General features: G+C 48.2%; 1 long non-coding RNA gene across 1 annotated transcript; it reads left to right on the plus strand.

Annotated features, from left to right (window-relative positions):
* The first annotated feature begins 23,348 nt into the window (after positions 1-23,348).
* LOC120385137 lies at positions 23,349-26,314 on the plus strand. Its single transcript, XR_005589289.1, has 3 exons — positions 23,349-23,500; positions 24,431-24,585; positions 26,180-26,314. It is a non-coding gene; the product is annotated as an uncharacterized LOC120385137 (long non-coding RNA).
* The last annotated feature ends 279 nt before the right edge of the window (positions 26,315-26,593 follow it).

Here is a 26,593-nt window from a genome sequence, read left to right on the forward strand (position 1 = left end):
CAGCCCACTTGCCAAGCTTGATTGTCCTTGGTTGGGCTGCCAGCCCCTCTCCAAGGATTGCAGCTGTCTGGAGGTACTGCCCTCCACGCCTTCCTCAGTCACACCTCATTCATGCAATAGGGCAGTTGATTACCAAGTGGGGGGCGGGGGAGATCTTATTCTACTTCTAGCAAAAAGACACTTTTCTTTTACCTTAATTACACTACCTTAGGGGCCCGCTATAACATATTACCAAGGTTCAATACAAAGTCATATACAAGTTATACAACAATGCATAATGCAGAGATTTATCTACAACTGCATTGATTGACTGCATTGATTGACTGTGCAGTAATATAGTGACCCCTGGTCTTTGAATGAGGCTTCATACTTGCCTCATTAATGCAGAGAAGCAGCAAAATCCATCAAACATATAAGTGGTTATGACTTATTTACTTGGTCTTAAAAGAGAACAAAAGGCCTTGAGTCTCCTCCTGTCATTAACCCCCTGCACTGTACAAAGACTGAATGGCCCATCCCAGTTGTGGATGTACTGCAGAGACTTGATTTGAACCTGCAGTTTATTCCATCACTGCTACAAGCCTGAACCAAGAACTTTGCCAAAGTACAAGTTTTGCCCAGGGCACCATTTACCCTAACACTGATTTTCATATTAACCATCAGATCTTGCATCTGAAGAAGTGGGTATTCACCCACGAAAGCTCATGCTGCAAAACGTCTGTTAGTCTATATGGTGCCACAGGATTCTTTGTTGCTTTTACAGATCCAGACTAACACGGCTACCCCTCTGATACTTGACATCAGATCTTGAATTTCATACATTGAATGACCTCAATAAAGTGCTCTCAGATGAGCTCCAGACCAACAAGTATGCACAGTAATTATTCAGCCAGTGTTTTAGGAGAACTGCAATGTTAGAGAGAATCATGAACTGCTCAGAGACAATTAATGCAGAGAAGCAGCAAAATCCATCAAACATATAAGTGGTTATGACTTATTTACTTGGACTTAAAAGAGAACAAAAAGGCCTTGAGTCTCCTCCCTGTCATTAACCCCCTGCTCAGACAATCAGGATATAAACTGAGGATGGGAGGCTGAGGGGTCTCACCAGAGAGCTCAAAGGATGGCCCAGGTCACTGGCAGGGATCAATGCCCCAGCACTACTGCAGCTCCACAGTTTGGGGTGGACCTCCCACAGTGAGAGCTGCCGAGCACTCCCCCGCAACACACACACACACACACACACACACACACACACACCCTCTCCTGGTGTTAGGAGGGGAACAGGAGAAAGCAGAAAAGAAGCAAGAGAGGAAGAGAAAGGAGGGATGGATGGATGGAGGAAAAGGTGAAACAAAAAGGACAAACCCTAATGTCCTCAGTGATTCTAAGGGACAAGATCCCAGGTTTGGAATAAAATTCTGCCTCCTTAAGATCATGTTTTCCATGAATTCAACTGACACCAGATGGATCAGACTGAACAGTTTCAAACTTCAAGGAGACTCTTACCTTCTAAACAGGGTCAGCTGTTTTCAAGTAAAATCACTAAAAGGGAAGGAGAAAACTCGAAAGAGGTTCCTCCTGGCGCTCAGGTACGTGAACCCCAATATTCCCCCAGTCCTCAAAGAGAGACCTGGAGAAGGAGACTTGCTGAAGCAAAGCCACAGGGTCTCTGAGGTTTCCCTGGCCCCTCGCCCCTGTCCTGCCTGGCTGATGTCAGCATCTCTCTGTGAGGTCACCACCTCCCCACCACCTTTGGCCAATAGTCTGAGGTCCTGCAAAAGGCCTTTGTGATGTCACTGCCACACCCCTCCCTTGCTGGGCTAATGTCCTGCCCCTGGCCAGGCACTTTGGAGGTTTGAGCTACTCCCTGTGGATCACCCCACTAAGGAGCATTCGTTCTAGGAAGCAAGCCGGCTAGACAGGAAAACATCAGACGCTGCTCCCAAGGTAAACTCCCAATGCAGTTTTAAAGAAATTAGTCGACTTTATTGCCAGAAGAGACCATTAGAGCATCTAATCTGACCCCTGCATATCACAGGCCTCCTGTATGACACACTAGCTACTTTTGGGGTAAACACATTCCAGAAAGGCATCTAGTCTTCATGAAATGACGTCACGAGACGGAGAATCCACCACTTTCCTTGGTAGCTTGTTCCTGTGGTGAATCAACCTCGCTGTTGAATATTTGTGCCTTAATTGTAATATGAATTTGTCTCTTTTCACCTTAGGACCCGGCGAGGTGGGAGTGTGCCAGACCTTGGGCTGCAGCCCAAGCCGGAACGTCTACATGACAATTAAACAGCCCCACAGCCTGAGCCGTGTGGGTCCAAGTCAGTGGTACGGGCCAGCCACCGGTGTCTAACAAGTTTGCGTGGAGAATTTGCGGCAAAACTGGGAACTGAACCCAGATTGTTTCAATTCTTGCCTCCCCCCTTAACCGCAAGCCCAGCGTGTGTGTGTACAGCATTGTTTTGGTCTGTGTTTGCCTTGCATTGGCTTCCAAGGGAGGCTGTGGAATTTCCTTCATTGGAGGTTTTTAAGACCAGGTTAGAGATACGCCAGTCTGCGAATGTCTAGGGATACTTGGTCCTGCCTCAACACAGCGGGCTGGAGTAGATGACTTCTCAAGATCCCTTCCAGGCCTACATTGAAATAATTCTCTTTTGTGCTGCGTCATGTTCTACGCTGAGCTGTTTTGCATGGTGCCATTTGGAACTGTGATCGCACCATGTTGTGTAGCAGTTTTATGGTGAATTGTTTTGCCTCAGCTTGTTTTCCATTGTGTACTTTTGTCCTAGGATGTCATAGTTCGCATCGTGTTGCTTTCTTTTCCTTTGTATTGTCATTTTATGCTGTGGAGTGTAGGTTGTGTTTTTTTTCCCCCTGAATTTGCCTGACATTATGTTGTGGTGAGTTTTATTCTGTATGTTGTGTTTTTATATGTATATATTGCATCGCATCCTAGAAATGTAGGGCTAGATAGGACCTCAAGATGTCATCAAGTCCAGCTTTCTCTGCTGAGGCAGGACCAAGTATATGTAGATTATCTCTGACAGAGCTTTGTCCTATTTGTTCTTAAAAACTTCCAGGGAAAGAGACTCCCCAGCCCCCTTGTAAGACTGTTCCAGAGCTGAACTGCCTTAGCTCTGGGGACACCCACACAGATTTTAGTGGTGAGCAGCTCTGGAGAGAGAGGAGACCCCAGTGAGTGGGCAGTTGGATAAAGAGACTAAAGTTGGGAGGAGAAACATTGACGTGTCCAAGGTCACCCAGGCTGTCTGTGACCGAGCTAGAAATAGGTTCTAGTGCCACCGTACTGCTGTTTCTGAAGGTCTCTGCCACACTGCTGTTTTAGGCACTGGTGCAAACCCTTAGTGTAGACAGAATTTACACTAGTGCACTCTGGCACTGCTGCACCATGTCCCAGTTTGAAGGTTTGGGGTGGGGAGAGGGGCTGTGACCTCCCTGAGGCCTGAGGCTGACTGAACGGTGCAGCTGGTAACGGAGGGGCAGCAGTGAGTGCTGGAGGTATGAGCCAGGAGCACAGCCCCACAGGACTGGACACTGACTTCTTCTGACCCAGGTGACACACCCCCAGCGAGGTGGTTTGTCCATGGATGTGCAGGCTGTCTTGGCAGAGCAGCTCATTTGCAATCTCTGCACAGCTCTTCCTACAGTGTGCACTGGGGACCTTTCCAAGCTGCGAGTGACGGGGCTCGGGAGTTAACAGGATCTGTTCCTGGCTCTGTCATGGACCTGTTTAGTGACCTTGGGAAGTCACAGCTCCTCTCTCTGTAACACTGTCTTCAGTGACTCGAGAGCACTAGCACCAGCCTCAGGCAGACTGGTGAGAAGTAGGGCACAAACCCCAAATTGGGTGTGAGGTCTGTATGGAGATTTCACCAACCAAGTATCCAGTGTAAACGCTTCAGGCATTGTAACAGCATTAACATGGAATCACAGACAGTCCTCTTGGGTGATCCCATATATCTCACCACGCAGGTGAGCTCCCCTTTGTGACAGGTGGTCCCTTACTCCAGGGGTTCCCAACCTTTTTCTTTCTGAGCCTGCCCACCCCCCACCCCCACACACGCTTCTAGCCAGTCCTTTCATAACCTGTATTAAGACTTATTTAAAAGGAAACGAGAGTTGTTAACAAAGTTAAGCAGGTAATCCTATAGATGCAGATGAGTTGCAGTCTTAAATTTCAAAGGTAATAGAAGCTTCTGTAATAAGCAAGCTCTACATATTCTTTAGGACTAACCCAGGCTAAGCAGCTGGGGATCTCTTGCTTATGCCTAGAAACTTTGCCCCCCCACCCCCCGAGTCCAGGCAGCATACAGACAATCAGTTCCTTCTCTATTGGGTTTTTCATCCCCTTCCTACCATGTGCTCTGAGCAGGAAACTCAGCAAATGGGAAGTGAAGAGCACAACAACAGTCTTGTGTCCTTGTTAACATCCCATAATAGTCTCTCTGGTGTTGATGGACCTTTCCTGCCAGGCATTCTGTTGCCAATCAGCACTTCACGTAGGTAAAGTCTCTCTCCTGTCTGGTGATTTACAGAGCCACAGAGGCTCACAATGCAACTAGTCAGATGTTAACTCAGGCAGCAACTTACAAGCATTCAATAAAGTCTAAACACAAAACACATTCTTATGTTCACAGTCTGTATGAGGAGTATCTACTCATTTGGACTCACTGGGGAGCCACAGAAAGAAACAAGGTGTGCTGAGGCAAGAAGGCCCAATCTCAGAGCCCCCAGGGTCACGCTTCCCAAAAGCTAAAACTAGGCCCAGCCCATGAAAGTGGCACTCCCAGGAGAGACTGTATAAAGGCTGGAGCATCAAATAACTTAGTTAATCTGAGAGAGCTGCCTTGGGGACAATGACAGGGAGAAACCCCAGAGTGACTTCTTTGATTCTGCTCATCTCTGGCCTTTGGTTCATAGAATCACAGAACTGGAAGGGACCTTGAGAGGTAGCTAGTCCAGTCCCCTGCACTCAAGGCAGGATGAAGTATTATCTAGACCAGGAGTGGCCAACCTGAGCCTGAGAAAGAGCCAGAATTTACCAATATACATTGCTAAAGAATCATCAGCTCCCACCCCCTGCTCCCAGTGCCTCCCACCCATGGGAAGCCACACTAATCAGCACCCCCCCCTCCTCGCACTCCCGATCAGCTGCTCATGCTATGCAAGACACTCGGTGGGGGGAGACGGGGGGGATGGAGCGTGGGCACTGCAGGCTCAGGGAAGGGGGTGGGAAGGGGTGGAGTGGGGGCAGGGCCTGTAGCTGAGTAGTGAGCACACCCAGCACATTGGAAAGTTGGTGCCTGTAGCACCAGCCCCGGAGTTGGTGCCTGTACAAGGAGCTGCGTATTAAATTCTAAAGAGCCACATGTTGGCCACCCCTGATCTAGATCATCCCTGAGAGGTATTTGTCCAGCCTGCTCTTAAAAATCCCCAATGATGGAGATTCCACAACCTCCCTAGGCAATTTATTCCAGTGCTTAACCACCCTGACAGGGAGTTTTTCCTAATGTCCAACCTAAACCTTCCTTGCTGCAATTTAAGCCCATTGCTTCTTGTCCTGTCCTCAGAGGTTAAGAACAATGTTTCTCCTCTCTCCTTGAAATGAACTTTTATGTACTTGAAAGCTGATCATATCTTCTCCTGACTAAACAAACACAATTTTTTCAGTCTTCCCTCATAGGTGATGTTTTCTAGACCTTTAATCATTTTTATTGCTCTTCTCTGGACTTTCTCCAATTTTTCCACATCTTTCCTGAAATGTGGCACCCAGAACTGGACACATTACTCCAGTTGAGGCCTAATCAGTGCAGAGTAGAGCGGAAGAATTACTTCTCATGTCTTGCTTACAATACTCCTGCTAATACATCTCAGGATTATACTTGGGTTTTTTCCAACAGTGTAACACTGTTGACTCATATTTAGCTTGTGATCCACTGTGACTCCGAGATCCGTTTCTGCTGTGCTCCTTCCTAGGCAGTCATTTCCTGTCTTGTATGTGTGCAACTGATTGTTCCTTCCTAAGTGGAGTACTTTGGATTTGTCCTCATTGAATTTCATCCTATATTCTCCAGTTTGTCCAGATCATTTTGAATTGTAATTCTAGCCTCCAAAGCACTTGCAGCCCCTCCCAGCTTGGTATCATCTACAAACTGTATACGTGTAACAGAGAGACTCTGCTACTGGGAGGGTTTCACTATGTCTAGGAGGGTTACACCCTGGTGGGAGGGGGCTAGGCCTGTACTGGAATAAGGTCATTTTGTGCTACACAGTGTGGCAGAACCTAGAATGTCCATTACCAGGGAAAAATGCTGGGGGGAATTGACATGTGGAAAGGACAGAAACCCTGTCTGAATTCTCTCACATTGCCCTTCTTGCCCTGGCAGGCTACAGAATAATGTCCACCTTTCACCCTAAATCATCCCCTCCTCCCAGCTGGAAGGAAACGGCTGCAATGGAGCTGGCTCAGGTAAGGGATTATCAGGACGCTGGTGGTGGGTTCTGCTTGGAGGGAGAGGAGAAGTAAATGTATAGGAGGGTGGGAGCTGCTAGAGGTAGTGGGAGGCAGGAACTGTCTAGGGTGTGGAATGGGAGGGGAAAGGATGTGACAAACCTGCTGAGACTTGTGTACTCTAGGGTGTGATGGGCTGTCACCCCGGGGGTGCAGTCTGGGGGGCTTCTGGGAAACACTGTCCCTCTAACCCTCAAACTGGGTTGGCCCTTCTCACACTGCCAGCCTCTCCAGGCCCTGTTATTACCCAACAGGACAGCAGGTGGCACCACGCATCCAACTAAGCTACCTGAGTGCTTTACCTAAGCCACTCAAAGACAGATAGAAGACAAAAGCCAATTTCCCAGCCATAAGTGGTAGCAAACAGATCAAAGCAGATTACTTAACAAATAACCAAAAACTCAAACTAAGCTTAACATACTATCTGGATAGAATTTGAATTAGCAGTTTCTCACCCTGACTGATGATACAAGCAGTCCACCAAGTTTCCATACACAAGCTAAAAATCCCTTTACCCTGGGACCAGCAGTTCCCCCAGTTCAGTCTTTCTTCCTCAGGTGTTTCCAGGAGTTCTCTTGTGTGGGGAATGAGGCCAAGAAATGATGTCACACTCCACCTTATGTAGCTTTTCCATATTGCGGGAACCATTTGTTCCAAACTTGTTTCCCAGTCCAGTTTGTGGAAAAATACAGGTACAAAAATGGAGTTTGTTGTCATGTGGTCTGCTCACATGCCCTAGCATGCCCTGCTGAGTCATAGTAGCCATGACTCATAGGCTAGCTGAAAAATTCACAAGAGGGCTAAGCTCTTCCACGGTCCATTGTCTTTCTTGATGAGCCATGAACACTGTCTGGCTTCTTTGTTGTACCTGAAAGGCTTGTTGTGAGTGTTACCCAGAGTAAACACATTTGAAATACAGATACAGAGTCAATATCCATAACTTCAGTTACGAACATGATACATGCACACAAATAGGACAGTCATATTCAGCAAATCATAACTTTTCCAATGACACTGAACATGATGCATCTTGCACAAAATGTAACATAATTATGTCCTAATCATTTTATAATCATACCACTATGCTGAATGTGTGGTGTAGTGTCAGGGCCTAATTTCAAGGCACAGGAGTTGGGAATGGAACTTCCACTCTTTGTGGAACAGGAAATAACCCTCCAGCCAGGGCTGGGAAAACTTCCGGACTCCCAGTGCTGGAGCCTGAATCTTCTGACACTTCATTAGTTACCACGAACCCCAATCTTTGTGGCAACTGCAAACTTTATCAATGATGATTTTATATTCTCTTCCAGGTCATTGATAAGAATGTTAAATAGCGCAGGGCCAAGAACCAATCCTTGTGGGAACCCCCTAGAAAGAAATCTACTCAAGCATGGTTCCCCATTTACAATCATAGTTTTTAATCTATTTAATGTATGCTGTGTTTATTTTGTATCTTTCTAGTTTTCTAGTCAAAATATTGTGCTGAACCAAGTCATATGCCTTACAGAAGTCTAGGTAATGTTTTCACCTCTTAGCTCATCAATACTATTAGCTGCAACCAAACTTTTGATCTCACCCAATAAGGATATCCAGTTAGTTTGATTGGATCTGTTGTCTCTGAACCTTTGTTAATTGGTACTAATTATATTACCCTCCTTTACCTCTTTATTAATTAAATCCATATTCGCTGCTCTATTATCTTGCCCAGTATCGGACTAACACTCTTGTAATTAGCTGGGTCATCTCTTTTACACTTTTTAAATATTGGCACAGCATTAGCTTTTTTCCAGTCTTCTGGAATTTCCCCATTGGTCCAAGTCCTAATTAAAATCAACATTAACAGTCCTCCACCAGGTCTTTCAAAACTCTTAATACAAGTTATCTGGACCTGCTTATTTAAACATGTCTAACTGTAATAGCTGCTGTTAAACATCCTCATGAGTTATTGTTGGGATGGAAAGACTGTCGTTGTCAACGTCTTATATGATTACATCATCTGTTTTTCTCCAACTCCAGGAGTGAAATATTTATTGAACACTTTTACCTCTTCTGTATTATTTTTGATAATTCTGCCATTTCCATCTAGTAATTTACCACTACCATTGTTAGGGATTAATTTTGTACTTAATATACTTTTTTAAAACTTCCTTCTTATTTTCATTAAGTGGTCATTGATTTCTGATAGCTTCCCTTACCAATTTTCTACAATTCTGACTTTCTAACTGTTATTCTTTACTGTTGACTTCCCCTTTCTTCCATATATTTTCTTTGGAGATTCCTACCAGGGAGCCACCAGCAGGGTCCAGAGACAGCCCCATCTCCTATATCAAGCCCTGGCTAGTAGCTATGTGATAAATGTGATGACTCTGCCTCTGTCTGTCAGCTGGGAGACACAAAGGTTCTCTCTTTCCACCCTCTGATGCCTCCTGGCTGCTCTAAGCAAGGTGGGGTGGGACTCTGTTAACATGTGCCTCCTGGAGCTTCCATTTACTTGGTGCTGCTGTTCCATGAATAGTGGGGTTGTGAGTGGGGCAGCAGGTACTGAGTGTTGGACTCTTGCTCTTTCAGGGGCCGGTGACCTTTGAGGAGGTGGCTGTGTATTTCACCAGGAAAGAGTGGGTTCTGCTGGACCCCAGTCAGAGAGCCCTCTACAGGGATGTCATGCAGGAGAACTATGAGACGGTGGTCTTGCTGGGTAAGGAGTCCTGTCGCCTGGGTTATTAGAAGCTGTGGGGTCTCTAAAGAACCTGAGTAGTAATAACTGTATACCTTTATTCATCATACAAGTTTTGCAGGTTTTCTTGCTCCCCTTTTTTTGCCTTATCTCCCACATGCTAGTATCATTTTTGGACATGTGCCTTTTGGTGCCGTCAGTCATTTTAAAATTGGATTTAATATATCCTTATTGGCTATATTAATCACTGTAGCTTTCATGCCTTTTCCTCATTTTAAGAGGAAAATATGCCTCCTGTAGAATTCTAAATTGAGTAAATATGTGTATGACTCATGCATGGTTTGTGTGACAGTGAGATGAGCTCTTTTAGGAGAGCGTGTATTGTTGCCATTCAGGATCCCATGGGTGAAGGGATAAGAGAGCCGTGGGAGGGGCAGAGAAGTGGGGGGAGTAGGTAATTCTGGGGTGCCAGGACATGGGGAGGGTGTGTGCAGGGTTAGAGCTAAGAAGCAGCAGGGAGGTAGGAGGTAGTGAGAGATGAGGAGAAAATACAAGAAGCTCCCAAGGTGCCGGGAAGTGGTGCTGGCTGAGAGTAATGGGAAGAAGGGGAGGGGAGCGTGGAGGAAGGGCACCCGGGAAGTGGGCTGGGTGGGTCATTGGGAGGGAGGAGAGGTTTGGGAATCTAGAGCTGTGGGGGATCCCAGACCTTTAACCCTCAATCCCTACTGAAGCCTTGTTGCTTTAGAGCCTACACTCCAGTTTTATTTCTGTTCAGTTTCACTTCTTTTTACATTTTTCCCCCCAAATATCATTATTTTAACATTTGACCTCCTCTCCCACTCATAACCCCTCTCCCATATAACCTCCCCATGTCTATGCTCAGTGACCCTGGCCACTGATCCTGAGTCCTTGCTGCATTCCTCCCTGTGACGATGCGGTTCTGGCGGGACCCAACGGAGAGTGCCAAATCAGGACCAATTGCTCAAACAGGGCAGTCACAGCCCTAGGCTGGGGTTTTTCCACCTCTAAGGCAAACCAAACCAGCCAGACAAAGAGGACTTTGGTTTCACCCCACTGGCTAACCACAAGTCACACAAGCAATTCCTTAGACACTCCAGTCTCCCAGTATCACCACCAGTGCCACTCGTCCTGGGGATGAATGGTTATGAAAACCAACACCCCAATAAAAGAAAATGGTTCTCTCGATCCCAAAGGACCAAGCCCCAGACCCAGGTCAATATACACATCAGATCTTACCCACAATTCACACTGTTGCCAATCCTTTAGAATCTAAAATCTAAAGGTTTATTCATAAAGGAAAAAAAGGTAGAGATGAGAGCTAGAATTGGTTAAATGGAATCAATTACATACAGTAATGGCAAAGTTCTTAGTTCAGGCTTGTAGCAGTGATGGCATAAACTGCAGGTTCAAATCAAGTCTCTGGAGTACATCCCCCACTGGGATGGGTCATCAGTCCTTTGTGCAGAGCTTCAGTTTGTAGCAAAGTCCCTCCAGAGGTAAGAAGCAGGATTGTAGACCAGATGGAGATGAGGCATCAGCCTTAGATAGGCTTTTCCAGGTGTAACAACCTCTTTGTCCTTACTGTGGAAAATTACAGCAAAATGGAGTCTGGAGTCACATGGGCCAGTCCCTGCATACTTTGCTGAGTCACAAGGCGTGTCTGCCTTCTCTCCATGGGTCAATTGTGTAGCTGATGGTCATTAATGGGCCATCAAGCAAGCTGGGCAGAGCTAACACCAACTTGTCTGGGATGTTTTCCAGGCTGTGGCGCTGCAAATTTGTAAGTGTAGCCAAGCCCCCAGAAGCACAGCACCAACTTGAAATACAGACAGTATAGAGCCAATATACATAACTTCAACTAAGAACAAGACCTCAGACTATCCTAGTGAGAGACGGCCCATACACAGGCAGACAGTGATTTTGATTCTTTGTTTTTATACCCCTGTAACTAGCTAAGTGATAAAAATACACCTAAGTTCTTAAAGTCTAGGCTTTACAGACAGACCTGAATATCTCTATTCTAACAGTGGGTTCTACCCTTTCCCCCATTCTGTCTGTCTTGTCTATTCAGATTGTAAATTCTTCAGGGCATGGGCCATCTACTATTCTGTGTTTGTACTTGGCCGAGCACAATGGGGACTCACTGTTAGTCTGTTCTTAGGCACTAAGGTAATGAATATGATTAACAACTCTCCTGCCACTTTGAGCCAAGGAAGCTGGCCTTGGGATGTTACTGCTTAAAAATGAGCTGGGGGTAAAACCATGGACTATTCCTTGTGACAAGTATCCCACAAATTCCACTCACCTCCCTTGTTTTCTTTGCCTGGAGTAGGGCTTCCAGATTCCACACCTGATGTGATCTCGCAGCTGGAACGAGAGGAAAAGCTGTGGATCCCAGATCTCCAGGGCTCTGAGAAAGAAGTCCTCCTGAGAGCTGCCTGCACGGGTAAGGAATTGGTTAAATCAGCTCAAAAACTGTCTGTGATTTCAGGAAACATTTGGGATGCCCTACAAAGACCCTATGAGCTCTCCAAATTCAGGATTGTTCCCTGCAGGTGTGGAATCATTAGGCAGATGTGACTCATGGCTTCCCACCTATGCTCTGACAAGTGGCAGCAGGTCCCTGCCCAATGTAGCTTTCCCCAGAGTGTTCTGGTGAAAATCAGCACCTGATAGGTTTGATCTCTCCCACACATATTTTGGTTTGTTCATCCCTTACCATTCCTCTCTCTGAGATTTCCTTTCTCTCCGGTGCAGGGAGTGACCTATATCTGGATTCGCTCAGTCTCCCATCAGGTGATGGGATGGTGAGTGAAAATAAGGACCAGAAACCCCAGCAGGAAGATGCTGAGCAAGTAGAAACACATGGAACGTTATCAGGAAGACCCAAAGGGAACGTTTCCGGGAGTTGTGCACTCCCAGAAAAAGAAACAGCCTGTGAGACTCAGCAGAGGTCAGAAGAAAACTTAAGTAGCCTCTCAGACCTTATTCCACACGAGAGAATCAACTTGGAACAGACACGCTACACATGCCATGATTGTGGGAAAAGCTTCAATGGGAGCTCAAACCTTGTCACTCATCAGAGAATGCACAGAGGAGAGAGACCCTACATGTGCTCCGAGTGCGGGAAAAGCTTTAGTCGGCAGTCACCCCTTATCACACATCTTAGAATCCCCACAGGAGAGATGCCCTACACATGCTTTGAGTGCGGGAAACACTTCACTGATAGTTCAGCCCTCATCTCACATCAGAGAATCCACACACAGGAGATGCCCTACATGTGCTCTGAGTGTGGGAAACGCTTCAATTGGAGCTCACACCTTATCACACATAGGAGAATCCACACAGGACAGAAACCCTACACGTGCTCTGAGTGCGGGAAAAGCGTCAGTTGGAGCTCACACCTTATCAGGCATCAGAAAATCCACGTAAGAGAGAACTGTAATAAATGCCTTGCTGAGCAAAGATTTTGTTTTTGTTTTTTAAATCACATTTGCTAATTCCCACATAGTGATCTGTGCACCATCTTCACCGTAGTAGCTCAGCTCCCCCAGATGAGTTGCCTGCTTCTGCCTTTTCCAGCTCACCCGTCTTTGGGGTCAGTCCTGTGATCTTTTCTATTGAGCCGTAGGAGTGTATGTCATAGAACCATAGAATATCAGGGTTGGAAGGGACCTCAGGAGGTATCTAGTCCATTCCCCTGCTCAAAGCAGCACCAACCCCAACTAAATCATCCCAGCCAGGGCTTTGTCAAGCCAGGCCTTAAAAATCTCTCAGGATGGAGATTCCACCACCTCCCTAAGTAACCCATTCCAGTGCTTCATCACCACCTTAGCAAAATTAGTTTCCTAATATCCAACCTAGATGGCTCCCACTGCAACTTGAGACCATTGCTCCTTGTTCTGTCATCTGCTCCCACTGAGAACAGCCAAACTCCATCAGCTCCAGGTGGGAGAGAGGTTTGATTCCCAACAAGCTACACTGAGGCTTAACCTACCTGTGCCTGACTTCCACTTGGGCTGCACATGGCGTTGGCTGCTCGAGTTAGTGATCTTGGGGTAAAAAGACAATTACAGTTGTAGAGCAGATGCAGCCCAGGTGCAGGGGTTGGCATTAGCTTCCCTTGACCTGACCTAAACTCCATCACTTTCCTAGTCTAAACAAACCCTGAGCATCACGGTTATACTGTTCCCCCAGTACACAGCAATTGTTAGTCATCGAGTTCTCCTTTGGGGAACAAATTGTTTCATTCTCAGTTGCTCTGATGTTGCTTCACGTTGTGCTGAAGAGCAGATATTTTTCCTACCATTTTCCTCACTTAAAATATATTGAACTATAACAAAGAGCAGGAACAGGGCAGGGATAGGGAAAACATCATTTCACCCTCTGTAACAACAGAAGAAGACAGTGTAAGTCAGAGGGATTCCCTTATTCCCCATCACCATCCCAATCCCCCCTGTTGTTCAATTGGTTAGGTCAGTATTTTTTCTAAGGGGCTAGGAAGATTTATACCCTAGTAAATGAATTGTACATAAGAAAAGTACCCATGCATTGGGCTCCCAAAGCCGTTGTGGCCCAGGCGCTGCAGGTGGTCGCTCCTGAAGATATCTCCTTCCTAATCAGCTGCATGTTGCCTATTGTTTGGGAAATGCAATCCTAGCTAGGTAGAGATGGGAAAAATGGAAGTGACACTTCTGTTCAGCTCACCCATGGGAGATGCTGCAAATGTGTAGAAAATGAAATCCGTGTTGAATGTGATATAGCTGCAAAAAGATACCTATGTTTAATAGAGACCTGACATTTGGTGTCTTACAGGGACTCTAAGCCGCACCTGAATTTAGTCCCTAATTTAAATCTGTGCCACCAGATTAAAGAAATAAAAGGGCATAGTTGAGGGAGTTGTGCCTCACTGTCGCTACTGATCTGTTGTGTGGTTGGTGAAGAATTCTACACCAGAGAAGTGTCAAATTACTCCAAGGAAGGTCAAAGATTTGACAAGAGCTCAGGTAGAAATTGCAGGTACTAGTGGTTGATTTTCACCCCTGAGATGGAAGCTATGGTGACCTGTGGCCCAGGTAAACTATTTTTAGAACCCGGCTCCCTAGTTAAGTGACATTGGTCACCCTCCTGAAGGACACCGTTATTAAATTGGGAACAACTGTCTTTTACCATTTGGATCCAAAGTTAGATGAAGCACAGAGAGAAAAACAGCTGATTCCTTCACCTCTCTGCCTCCTGCTTCTTTGAAAGGTTAGAAAGTGTGAAAATAGAGCACAGGTGGTTCTAATTCCTCAGCATCTTCCTGCTGGGGTTTCCCCTCCTCATTCTCACTCACGGTCCCATCACCTGATGGGAGACAGAGAGAATGAGACATAGGTCACTCCCTGCTCCTGAGAGAGAGGAAATCTATGCCATTACCTGGTTCCTAAACTGCAGCTACAGTTCCTACTCTGGGTGAATCCAAAGCCCGAGAGGTGCAGAGATCCAACCCCTTATTATCTTAGAAACTCTTTGTTCCCTTTTCTATTTTTGTCTTTCTTTTATGAACTTGGAGACCTCCCAGCCTTTCTATTAGATTGGAGTGTAACGATGTCGCTCAGTGGGTGTCAGTGTGTGAACACCTCTGAAATCTACAACGGGAAGATGTTAGGAAGAATAGTTCCCCAAATCTTAATAGCCTTAAAACCCTGCCCTATAGAATCACTGAACGAATGCTCCTCACCTGCGCAAGCAGTGGAAGGACTTGAGCGGTCAGATACGTATTGTTCAGCGAGAGCTGTTTGAACTTTTTACTAATGTCTCTCTAAGGTCTGTATGTGTTCTGGGCCGAGAGGGCGAGGAGAAGTATTAGCTACAGAATAGTGAAATCTAAGGAGAAAACTGTAATTAGCTTTGAGGTTGTGGGCTAAATGTCAGCAATGATTTGGTTTCAGCATTGAAATATTCAGCTGGGTAAATCTGGGTTGCACTGCCTGGGTCAAAATCTCTGATTGGGGTTTTGGCATCACTAAATGTGCACCTGCCTTCTTGGGTTGCTCTTTTAGGATTTATAGGGGTTGGTTTTTCTACTGTATTAATCTGATGGTTGGACTAAATTGACGACTTGATTCCAGCGCAATATCCTTGTTAACTCATTGATTTCCTGATTTGACCTGAACTTTATCACTGTGTTGTTTAACCCTTAGCTGAGTGGTGTCTATAGTCATTTAGCCTTAGTGACGTGCTGCTTTCCCCACTTATTTCTCCTTATCCCCTTTCAGTCTCTCCTCTTTCCCTTTCTTCCTCCTCCTCCTCCACCCTCTGGCAGGGAGATGTGGTCACTTCCCTGCTCCCAGGGGCGCTCACTCTCCCGTAGCTGGATTGGCCCCTGTGAGCGCTAATAGGAGCGAGAGCCTGGGTGCGGGTCAGTCCCTGCAGCGGCTCTGGGACACACAGGGGCAGGAGGAGGAGCAGAGATGGGGCTAGTTCCCACCTCAGACAGTCCCTGGCCCGGTGAGTGCGGCAGCTGCAGCCTGGGTTGGGCTTGAAGGAGCCAGGAAGGGGCTGGAGCAGTGGGGGGCTGGTAGGAAGGAAGCAGGAAAAACAAGGAAAAGAGCCGTGGGGCAGCTCCTGGTGGCCGGGCTTTGTAAGGTACCAGACACTGCTGGTGCGTGCTGCTGCCTCCAGTGTGCGCTGGGAGCCGGGGCTGAGCTCCGGGCTGCTGCTGCGGTGCCAGAGGGGCTGCTCCAGGGACAGACGTTCACTGAAGCACTTTCTGTGCCCATCCGAGGTGGGGACTTTCTCCAGCTGGACCCAGTCCCAGGCTCTGCTGCCCCTGGCCAGGGGCTGCAGGCACCAGGGGCCAGAAGGACCCCAGGGGCAGCCCTGGGTGGGCAGAAGAGACTCCACACACAGGTCCCAGAAGCTGAGGGTCTCGCAGCCCCTGGGGATCTGCTCTTGGGTGGGATCTGGACAGCAATGGAGCCCCTGCCTCATGCTGCCTCAGGTGTAGTGTGAGAAACTGCTGTGTGTAGGAATTTGCTACTTAGGGTGCATTGAGCATGCTCAGTAAATCTGCTGAAGCCACTTCCCTTCACCCTGCCCTTTCTCAGAATCATTCTGCAGATTGCTATTTACAGGGTGTCATAAACGTATAGCTACAGGTAGCATTAAATACCCTGTAAAGGGTTAAAAAGCTCAGATAACCTGGTTGGCACATGACCAAAAGGACCAATAAGGGAAGAAAATACTTTCAAATCTGTGGGGGAAGGTTTTTGTTTTCATGTTCCTTTGTTCTCTCTGGGTCAGCGAGGAACCAGGGCATGGAAAATACATCTTCCCTAAGCACATGGCATAGAAAACCTTAGAGTTCTGTCCATAGGCAGGTCCTTCCATAGCTTGCTGAGTCACAAGGTGTATCTGCCTTCTCTCAGTGGGTCGACTGTAGAGCTGATGGTCCGTAATGGGCCATCAAGCAGGCTAGGCAGAACTGACACCAACTTGTCTGGCTGGGGTGTTCCCTGGAAGCAGAGCACAAGTTTGAAATACGGGCAGCATAGAGCCAATATTCATAACATCAACTACAAAAATGATACACATCTAGAGATAGCATCATTATAATCAGCCAATCAGAACCTCTCCATAGACCTCTTACACAACAACCTTTCTACAATATTGGCTGCGAATATAGAACAGTGGTCGCAACAGTGATCTATACAGTTACAGATTATGTCAGTAATGTCACAGGAGGTGACACGGTTCTGAGGGCTGGAGAAAATGCCTTCTAGTGAGCTATTGAAAGAGCTCAACCTGTTTAGCTTCTCAAAAGAAGATTGAAAGGTGACTTCATTGAAGTGTTGAAGTGCCTTAATGGAGAGAAAAGATTGGGTATTAAAGGGCTCTTGAATCGAGCAGAGAAAGGCCTAAGAAGACCCAATGGCTGGAAGGTGAAAAGAGACAAATTCATATTACAACTAAGGCACAAATATTCAACAGCGAGGATGATTCACCACAGGAACAAGTTACCAAGGAAAGTGGTGGATTCTCCATCTCCTGATGTCATTTCATGAAGACTAGATGCCTTTATGGAATGTGTTTGCCCCAAAAGTAGCTCTTGTGTCCTACAGGAGGCCTGCGATACGCAGGGGGTCAGATTAGATGCTCTAATGGTCTCTTGCCATAAAGTCGACTAATTTCTGAAAATCTGAGGGTAGCATTGGGAGCAGCGTCTGATGTTTCCCTGCCTAGCCGGCTTGCTGCCTAGAACGAACGCTCCTTGAGTGGGGTGATCCACAGGGAGTAGCTCAAACCTGCAAAGTGCCTGGCCAGGGGCAGGACGTTAACCCAGCAAGGGAGGGGTGTGGCAGTGACATCACAAAGGCCTTTTGCAGGACCTCAGCCTATTGGTCCAAGGTGGTGGGGAGGTGGTGACCTCACAGAGAGATGCTGACATCAGCCAGGCAGGACAGGGGCGAGGGGCCAGGGAAACCTCAGAGACCCCTGTGGCTTTACTGGAGCAAGTCTCCTTCTCCAGGTCTCCTTCTCCTTCTCCAGGTCTCTCTCTGAGGACTGAGAGAGTATTCGGGTTCATGGACGTGAGCGCCAGGAGGAACCTCTTTCGAGTTTTCTCCTTCCCTTTTAGTGATTTTACTAGAAAACAGCCGTCCCTGTTTAGAAGGTAAGAGCCTCCTGGAGGTTTGAAACCTGTTCAGTCTGATCCATCTGGTGAGAGTTGAATTCTAGGCATGGAAAACACGAGCTTAAAGAGGCAGAATTTTATTGCGCACCTGGGATTTTGTCCCTTAGAATCACTGGGGACATTAGGGTTTGTCCTTTTTGTTTCACATTTTCCTCCATCCCTTCCTCCCTCCTTTCTCTTCTTCTCTTGCTTATTTTGTTCTTTCTCCTGTTCCTCCCAACACCAGGAGGGAGGGGGTGTTATGGGGAGGGCTCTGCAGCTCCCACTGTAGCAGGTACACCCAAAAATTTTAGGCTGAAATAGTGCTCAGGAATTCACGACCGGAATAGCCTATTGTGGGTCCCGGCACCAAACATATTTGTAGGCCCCTATGTAGTCACTGTGGGCTCCGAGTGTGGGCCTGGTGGGGCAGTGCCATTGGTGCCATAGGATACCCGGTACTGAACCTCAGAGACATTTTTCATTTTGATCACACACCCCTACATGACTGTACGCCTTGCCATACACAGCTCCCTCAGCCCCCGGGTTTTCTTATTGAGCTGTACACCCATGTGGGTTTACCAGTGTCCACAGTGAGCAGAACTTTCATAGTGATCAAGGAAACTCCCCACAGATTTATCTCCTTCCTCATTCAGACCTTCTCTAGCCATGTCTCCAGTACCCCCCATGTCACCAGTCACGGCAGGTGGTCCTAGTCTCAGCTCAGAGTTCTAAAGCCAGCAGACACCTGATCAGGTCTGACAGATTCCCCCCCTCAGCCCCCATCCTGCCATGTGAACCAGCCACCTGCAAACACCATCTCCCCAAAGTCAGGACTGAGCCCTTGGGAATCTGAAGCCACCAGCCTCTCTCCCTCTGCTCCCATCTACATGCTAGTCTGCTACCTGGTCACCACCACCTCTCCCCATACTTGTTTCCTTTCCACTTTGGAAATGCTCCCACCCAGCTGGAAGCTCCCTCTGCCAGCCTGACCTGCTCCCTCCTTCCCTGCTCCCTTGACATTCCTGTCCTACTGGTGCCCTCTGTTCCTTGAGGTGAACTCCAGTGTCTTTAGCTGCTCTAGCTTAATGGCCCCAGTAGTCACAGAGCCACCTGCAGCTTCTCTGGCTACAGCCATGGGGCCAGTTCCCAGAGGCCAGCCTTAGCCAGCTGCAGCTACTAGCCGCAGGAGGGGTGGCAATGCCAGGGCTGAGCGTGCTTGAACCTTGCAACGGCAGCACTAGGGGCTCTAAATCCTCAGCCCTGGCCCTAGGCAGCTGCAGACTCTGGAGTTAGGCACTTCCCTCCTCTAGGCCATGGCTTTAAATACCTGCGATTCCCATCACCTGCAGCAGAGGCCACCAATTCCCACGCCCCTCAGCCAGCACCTAGTCGTGCAGAAAGTGCAGCCTGAGTGATTTTGGAGGCTGGGGTGCCAGGAGGTTCCCATCCCTGAGCAGCAGCTCTGCAACAAGCTCACGTGCGTCCCAGTTGGGACATTAGCTGTTACTGACAAGGCTTGTCTGTGTTCTTTTTTTTATCTCATTGTTAGGTGTGAGAAGTATGAACTGTTGAATAGGTTCCATTAGTTGGTTAATAAGATGTCTACGAAGTAAATCACTGGCTTTAAAATAAGATCCAATCTGGAGCATATGAACTATTGACCCTGGACTCCATCTCTGAGAGGGGACTTGTTTACCATCAGGGACAGGCTCAAACCAGTCCAAACCGGTTTTTCCCGCCAAAACCAGCCCTCAGCGTTCCATCTCCTCAGCCCTTTTCCCGCCACAGAAGTGATATAAGGACGTGCTCAGCGCCTGCGCGGGCCGTCCCCAGCGACGGCCCCTCCACGGTCGGGTCTTCCCAGTGCTCCCGAGCCGAGAGCGACGAACCCCTGGGTCCCGCCGTGAGACTGAGGAACAGGAGGCCTGTCACCCCATTCCTGCCGTCCTGCATCCCTGGTGTCCAGCCTCCCACGGAGCCCCTTGGAGTGAGAGACCCCGGGGGCACTGGGGCTGGGCAGGAAAGTGACTCTGCCCCGGGAACCCGGGAGAAGCCTCAGAGCTGCCTCAGCCCCAGTGGAGCTGCAGCAGGAGCTGCCCCGGCATCGCTGGGATTTGGGGGCAGAGACTGGGGCCTGGCGGGGATCCTGTGGTGTGGGGGAGATGGGGGGTGTCAGGCAGGGAGGGGAGAAGCTGGAGTTGGAGGGGGGGGAAGGTCAGTGGGACGCGGGGGGGAGGGGGGGGTTGAACTGTCTCTGTTCAGCCAGGAAATTCCCAAGTGGGGGGAGAAGTGGTGGGCGGGGTAGGGGAGGGGGTTAATTGGAGCCGGTCCCTGTTTGTGCCACTTGGCTCTCGCCCCGATACAAATTCTCTCTAGTTCTGCCCCTTTCTCGCTCAGTGTCTCACACGGGCTATAAAATCTGGGGCGATTTCCCCTTTCCTCCAATGATCAGCTCTCCTGTCTCCCCGATTTCCCCGTTCTCCCATGAGTCTCAAACGTCAGTTTAAAATCTTCTCTCGTGAGGGGCATTTTCCACCCGTGTTATCTGCAGCGATTTGTCCTTGTGTAGGTGGGAAATTGTTGCCCTGCGTCATTCCCCAGCACATGGCTGCCCCTGGAGTGGGGGTGGGATGGCTCAGTGGCTTAATGCTCAAATAAATTTGTTAGTCTCTAAGGTTCCACAAGTACTCCTGTTCTTTTGTGGATACAGACTAACACGGCTGCTGCTCTGAAACTATGTAACTGTACTCTCTATGCCAGGATCTAAATCATGAATGAAGATATTGAACAGAACTGGACCCAGAGCTGAGCATGGTGGGACCCCACTCCTTATGCCCTTCCGGCCTGACTGTGAACCACTGATAACTACTCTCTGGGAACAGTTTCCCAACCAGTTATGCACCCACCTTAGAGTAGTTCCATCTAGGTTGTATTTCCCTAGTTTGTTAAGGAGAAGGTCATGTGAGACTGCATTGAAAGCCTTCCTAAAGTCTAGATAAACCATATCTGCCGCTTCCCCATCCGCAAGGTTTGTTACCCAGTCAAAGAAAGCTATCGGGGGCTGGTTTGACACAACTTGTCCTTGATAAATCCAAGCTGGCTATTGCTTCTCTCCCTATTATCTTCTAGATGTTTTCAGATGGATTCCTGAATTGTTTGCTGCATTATCTTCCCTGGTGCAGAAGTTAAGCTGACTGGTCTGTAACTGCCTGGCTTGTCCTTATTTCCTTTTTCATATATGGGAACTACATTTGCCCTTTTCCAGTCTGCTGGAATCTCTCCCATCTTCCATGACTTTTCAACTATAATAACCAAAGTAAAACTAGCCCATTGGGTCTGTGAGCAGGTAAATCGCCTCCCTCGCCCAGCAGCTCCCCCAGGGCAATGACCCAATGCCTCCCCCCACCACAGGGACAGAAGCTGAAAGTCCATCTGATGGCAGGTCAGGGGCTAGCGTGGAATGTGCTGGGATCTCGGCCTGGGCCCTAGTGGGGTAGGTGACCCCGTCACCCGTAACCACACCCAGCAAGGCCTGCACCGATTTTCTCCTGTCTGTGAGTCCCAGCAGAGAGACCAGGGACTCATTGGTCCATGGAGAATGAGCTTTCCCCAGCTGGGGGCTGCAAACCAGTGATCAAGGGCAGCGGGTGAGGAGCTTGCACTAGCGCTCCTGCAGGGTCCATGGTGTGGGGTGAACAGAGAAATCCAGTGTCCAGGGCTCTCAGGCCACGTGTCCATTCCACTGCAGGAGGATCTGGGAGCAGCCCGAGGGGACTGGGGCAGGAGTCGGGAAAGCAGCCGTCTGGGAGAAGGAGGGAATTCAGCTGTGCTGGGAAGCTGGGCTGAGCAGAGATGCTGCTGCAGATGCTGCTAGTTCCTGAGTACGACGCTGCAGCACTTTAACTACATGGTTAATATAGAGGTTGCAGCTCAGCTGAGTAGTGTGCTGCACTCATTTTAATGGTGTTAGTGGCTTTGCCAGGGTATAAAACCAGGGCCGCCCAGAGGATTCCGGGGCCTGGGGTCTTCGGCAGGGGCCCCACTTCGGCGGTAATTTGGTGGCGGGGCCCTTCCGTTTCATGACCCGCCACCGAAGTGCCCGGAGACCCGTGGCGGGGACCCCTGCTGCCGAATTACCGCCGAGACCGGGCTGCACGTCGGCGGCGGGTCCCGCCGGCAGTAATTCGCCAGCAGAGGGTCCTTCCACCCCAGAGCGGAAGGATTCCCGCCGCCCGAACCGGGAGCAGAAGAAGCTCAAGGGCCCGGTCGCAAGAGTTTTCCGGGGCTCCCGGAGCGAGTGAGGGACCCTGCTCCAGGGCCCCCGAAAAACGCTCGTAGGGGCCCCTGCGGGGCCCGGGCCCTGGGGCAAATTGCCCCGCTTGCCCCCCCCACGCGGCGGCCCTGTATAAAACTGAGGTGCAGCTTCACCCTGGTCACACCCTCTATCCCTGCTCCACCCCCTCCCCCTCCAGCCTGTCCATGCTCCCCCCTCCCCGAGCACTCCTTGTGCCTACAGCTGCTGGGGGGAGGCACAAGTGGCACCTGTGTGGGAGGAATTTCCCAGGGTGGGGGAGGGCTTTACCCCTTCCATACAGCCCCTTTGGCCCACCCTGGGCAGCATGGGAGGCAGAGCACAGTGGTGGGCTGGGGCCAGATTTCAAGAATGTCTCTTGATGTCAGATCCAAATATGGGATCCTGCCTTTACATGCGTAGGGGCTGGACACCTGCAGTGCCCAAGGACTCCACATGCAGCTGTGGCTGCAGTTGGAACAAGTTCCCTGCAGTCCTGTAGTTCAAAGGGAGAAACTGAGGTACCCAAAATTAGGCCATTGTTGTAAATTGAGGCCTTTCCGCCTTGCCCGTTAACAACAGTCGGTGGGCTAAGGCTCATTGGAAGTCACTGTTTAGACTTGATCACGGCTGACGTAGTCCTGGTCATAAGCAGAAGCCTGGCAGTGAAAGGTCCTGATTCCATCCCCAGCCTCCAGAGGCAGATGGTCCCCCAGGGATGGAACAACCCTGGGGAATATTTTACACTCACAGTCTTTCCCACGGGCTGGGTAATTCCACAGTCTCATTCACAGGGCTGAGAACCTCAGGGTTAAGTTGCACAAAGTGAAACTAACTGAAATGTGCCCCCTGCGCTGCACGCTGTGCTGTGCTGCCCTGGGGAGATGTGGCTTTAAGCTGCTGTCCCAGCCCCTTCCCACTCTCAAGAAGGACTGGGCCAAAAGAGATCTGATGAGGTTCAACAAGCGTAAGGATTTTTATCTCTCTAGGCCGATCTGATCAGAAGATCTCGGGGAGCCTTACAGTTTATCTCCCGCTGAGTCCCCCTTTTAAGGCCATCTATCAGAGCTGACTTTAATGAACTCCACACACACAAAGCTATAAAATAAAACAACAACACTTTATTTGCTAAGGGGAGAGGAAGGAATGGAAAGGGAATGGATTAATGATTCTGGAGATTCGGAATAACACACAGGCACTTATAATACAAGATGTTCTATCTTTACAGACATCAGCGATAAAGGGGTGCAGGATCCAGAAAAGAGAAGCCAGTAGTGAACACTGACCGTGGACAACAGATGAAACAGACAGGTACGTATCCCTATCTTAACTCCCACCCTAACCCGCTTTGCGTCGTCCTGAGTGCACGATTGATCTAACTAATCGGACCAGGTCCGTGTATGCAAGTTTGCTTTCCCAAAACAACAAACAAACAACCCCAACTTAATTAGTAAGTAGCTATTGCAGGCCCATAGCCAGTGGCAAGATTGTACCGCACCAGGAGAGAGAGCAGCCACCTGCACCTCTGACAGCTCAAAAGCTCAAGAGCCAGTGCCCCTGGCCCCTCCCCTCATTGGTCTCTGTAGGGAGCTGTTGCTGGGCAAGGTCAGATTCCTGCTCTTCCCACTTTCCCGCCTTTTCTAGGTACTGAGGAACAAGAACCTGACCCCCAATGGAGGTCGCCTTGTCCTTTTACCAAAACAAAATGGCCTTTTGATTTACAGAACTTATTTTAACTTTTATACAGAATAATTCGGCAAACATGTATACTGAAATTAACATTTCCCCCTCTTGTCGGTGTTACACCTGTTTTAAAAAGATGTAACTGCCGACACCTGTGGCTTTGCCAAATTATGACCCACCCGATGAATAAATTGTCACATGGCGAAAAATTTGCATTGAACCCAAATACAACCATAGTATTACAGAGGGTAGTGCTGATTAAAACATTCCTTATCGCAGACTGGGGATGTGTAATAACTGTTTGATTTGCTTCTTCCCTAATTACCACGGGACCAGTTAAACTAGGAATAGGAGAAGGAAGAACCAAAACAAATTGGTATACTCTTATTCCATACGGACCTACCATAGACCATTTACCAGAGTCTGCCGTTGTAACATTCATTTTAAACCTCCTATACAAGTCTAACTATTTACGGAAAATTTAACCTTGATCTTACTGCAGTAGAAAGTTTTACAATGAAAAGACTCTTCCTGCTTTACATCCATTTCCCTGCATAGACGAACTATCGCAAGAAGGTGTGGATACAACAGTACATTGAGAGCCGAGAAGGAAGGACTGTGCTGGAGTACTAATTCTGAACATGGCACTAGGTCTTTCATGAACCCAAGGAGCTGATATATTTCCAGAAACCCACCCCATGGTACATGCTCAGGTACTTCCAATTTAATGCAACCGCAAATCTGAGAACTGTTGGGCACCCTAAGTTTGGTACAATTCCCAAAGAGGTTTTACTATATCCCACTTACATGACATTTCTGTTTTTCTCTGCATCCCACAGGTGCAGCCTGATAGTTAAGGCACATTTCTGAAATTACTGCTTGAAATATACCTGCCTTGTTCGATCTTTCTTTGACCCACTTGAGCACACAGCACGGTTCTTCCTTGATCATTAAAACAGAAATGGGGTCATTTTGTTCCAAAGGATCCAGGGTGGCCATGGGATCCTCTGTGGCATAATGACTCCCTGTTATACAGAACAGATGGTCACCTTCAACCAAATCAATTAACCAAACCTTAACAAATACAGTGCAACCTATATACATAGAGAATAGGATGATGGCGGTCATGTCGATCTAGGAATGGAAGAGAAAATATGATTGGCACAGTTAAATGGGTTGATTTCCTTTCCATTCCTTTACCTGGCTGCTATGGAATCACTTTAATTTGATCCCCTTCTTTGCTGGTATTTGAACCTGATATACAGAGGCACTTGCTCCGTTTGTTATGATAACTGGACCCACCCAACGAGGACTAAGGACATGGCCTTTTCTATATAATACCTAAACATTACCTTTGTACCAACCACCCATCCTACATCATTAATGTGGCCTAACCAAGCACTAATGACTTGGTTATTAGCTTTTAGTTGAGGAGCTACTCGATGTTGAAGACTGCTGATGGTGTCTAGCAACTGTGACATGTATAAGTCTATTTGCACCCTGGGAAGGTACTCATCCGGTGGAACTCCTCCCACCCACTAAAGTTCAGGGGTGTGCATAATTCTCCCAGTTAGCATCTCGTGCGGTGAAAACCCTCACACAGTTCTAGTAGATCGCATGGCCGCTAGGATATATGGGAGTTTGCTATCCCAATCCCTTCCTTGCACATCTATTACTTTTCTAAGAGCAGTTTTCATGGCTCTATTAGCCTCTCGACGATAACAGATTTTGCGGGTGAGCAGCTATGTGCAACCGCTGTTTGATGTTTAAGGCCGCACACAGCGCTTTTGTGACTTCACCCACAAAGTGTGGTCCTCTGTCTGAATCTATTTCTGATGGGATACCAAATCGAGAAAAGGTTTGTTCCAGTATTTCCTCCTTTATGTTAGGCAACCACGCCACTTAGACACCCGTTCCAAAGTTTTGGACGCAGCATAGTGTCCCTGGCCATGAGCTACAGTTATTAGTTCTTTTCGTGGAGTTATTGGCATAACCAGTACAGGTAATTCACAGTTTGGTGATGTTGCTATAATCAATCCGTTTTTGTCCTTACATATCCTTGATGTTTCCCTGCTGTTAAAAGGGCTTGGAGATCATTATCCTGTTTTTGCAGGGTCAAGATGCCATGGCCTGCTGACACATCTGGAGACGGCATCTTAACTACAGCAGCTGAAATTGGGTCTTATCCCATGTATATGCTGATCCTAACCTAGCAGCTTGTTTTGCTAGCTGATTGGCCTGATTGTCAAGCGTGGCCAGAACCGACCCCCTTCGTATGGGCTTTTACTTTGAACTCTTTTCTTCCAGATGGGAAGGGCTTGAACCACCCAACTAGAAGCAGAACACAGACAGATGTTTTCCTCAGGTGCTACCCCAGACGATACTGCCAGGACCGCAATTCATTGTGCAGCTTGTGCTGACGGCGGCCTCACCGTACCCTGCACCGCTTGCTGTGTCCCCTCCTGGATTGCAGCAAACCCTGCAACAGGATGCCCTTCGTGGTGACAAGCACTCCCATCAACTGCCCAGAGTGTTAACCCTTTTCCTTGTACTTCTTCCCAGGATGTTGCTAAGAAGAATGGAGATAGTAAGTCTAAATCAGGATCTGGCAACGGACATTCGTGCTCATCTCCTGCGGTAATCGGAGCATAGGGAAGGATTCTCGTATGGGGGGGATCTTCTCAGTACGAATATCCCGATTGACCAGACTTAGAGTCCATC

The sequence above is a fragment of the Mauremys reevesii genome, linkage group 17 (genome assembly GCF_016161935.1).
Source record: "Mauremys reevesii isolate NIE-2019 linkage group 17, ASM1616193v1, whole genome shotgun sequence".
Classification (NCBI taxonomy): Eukaryota; Metazoa; Chordata; order Testudines; family Geoemydidae; genus Mauremys; species Mauremys reevesii.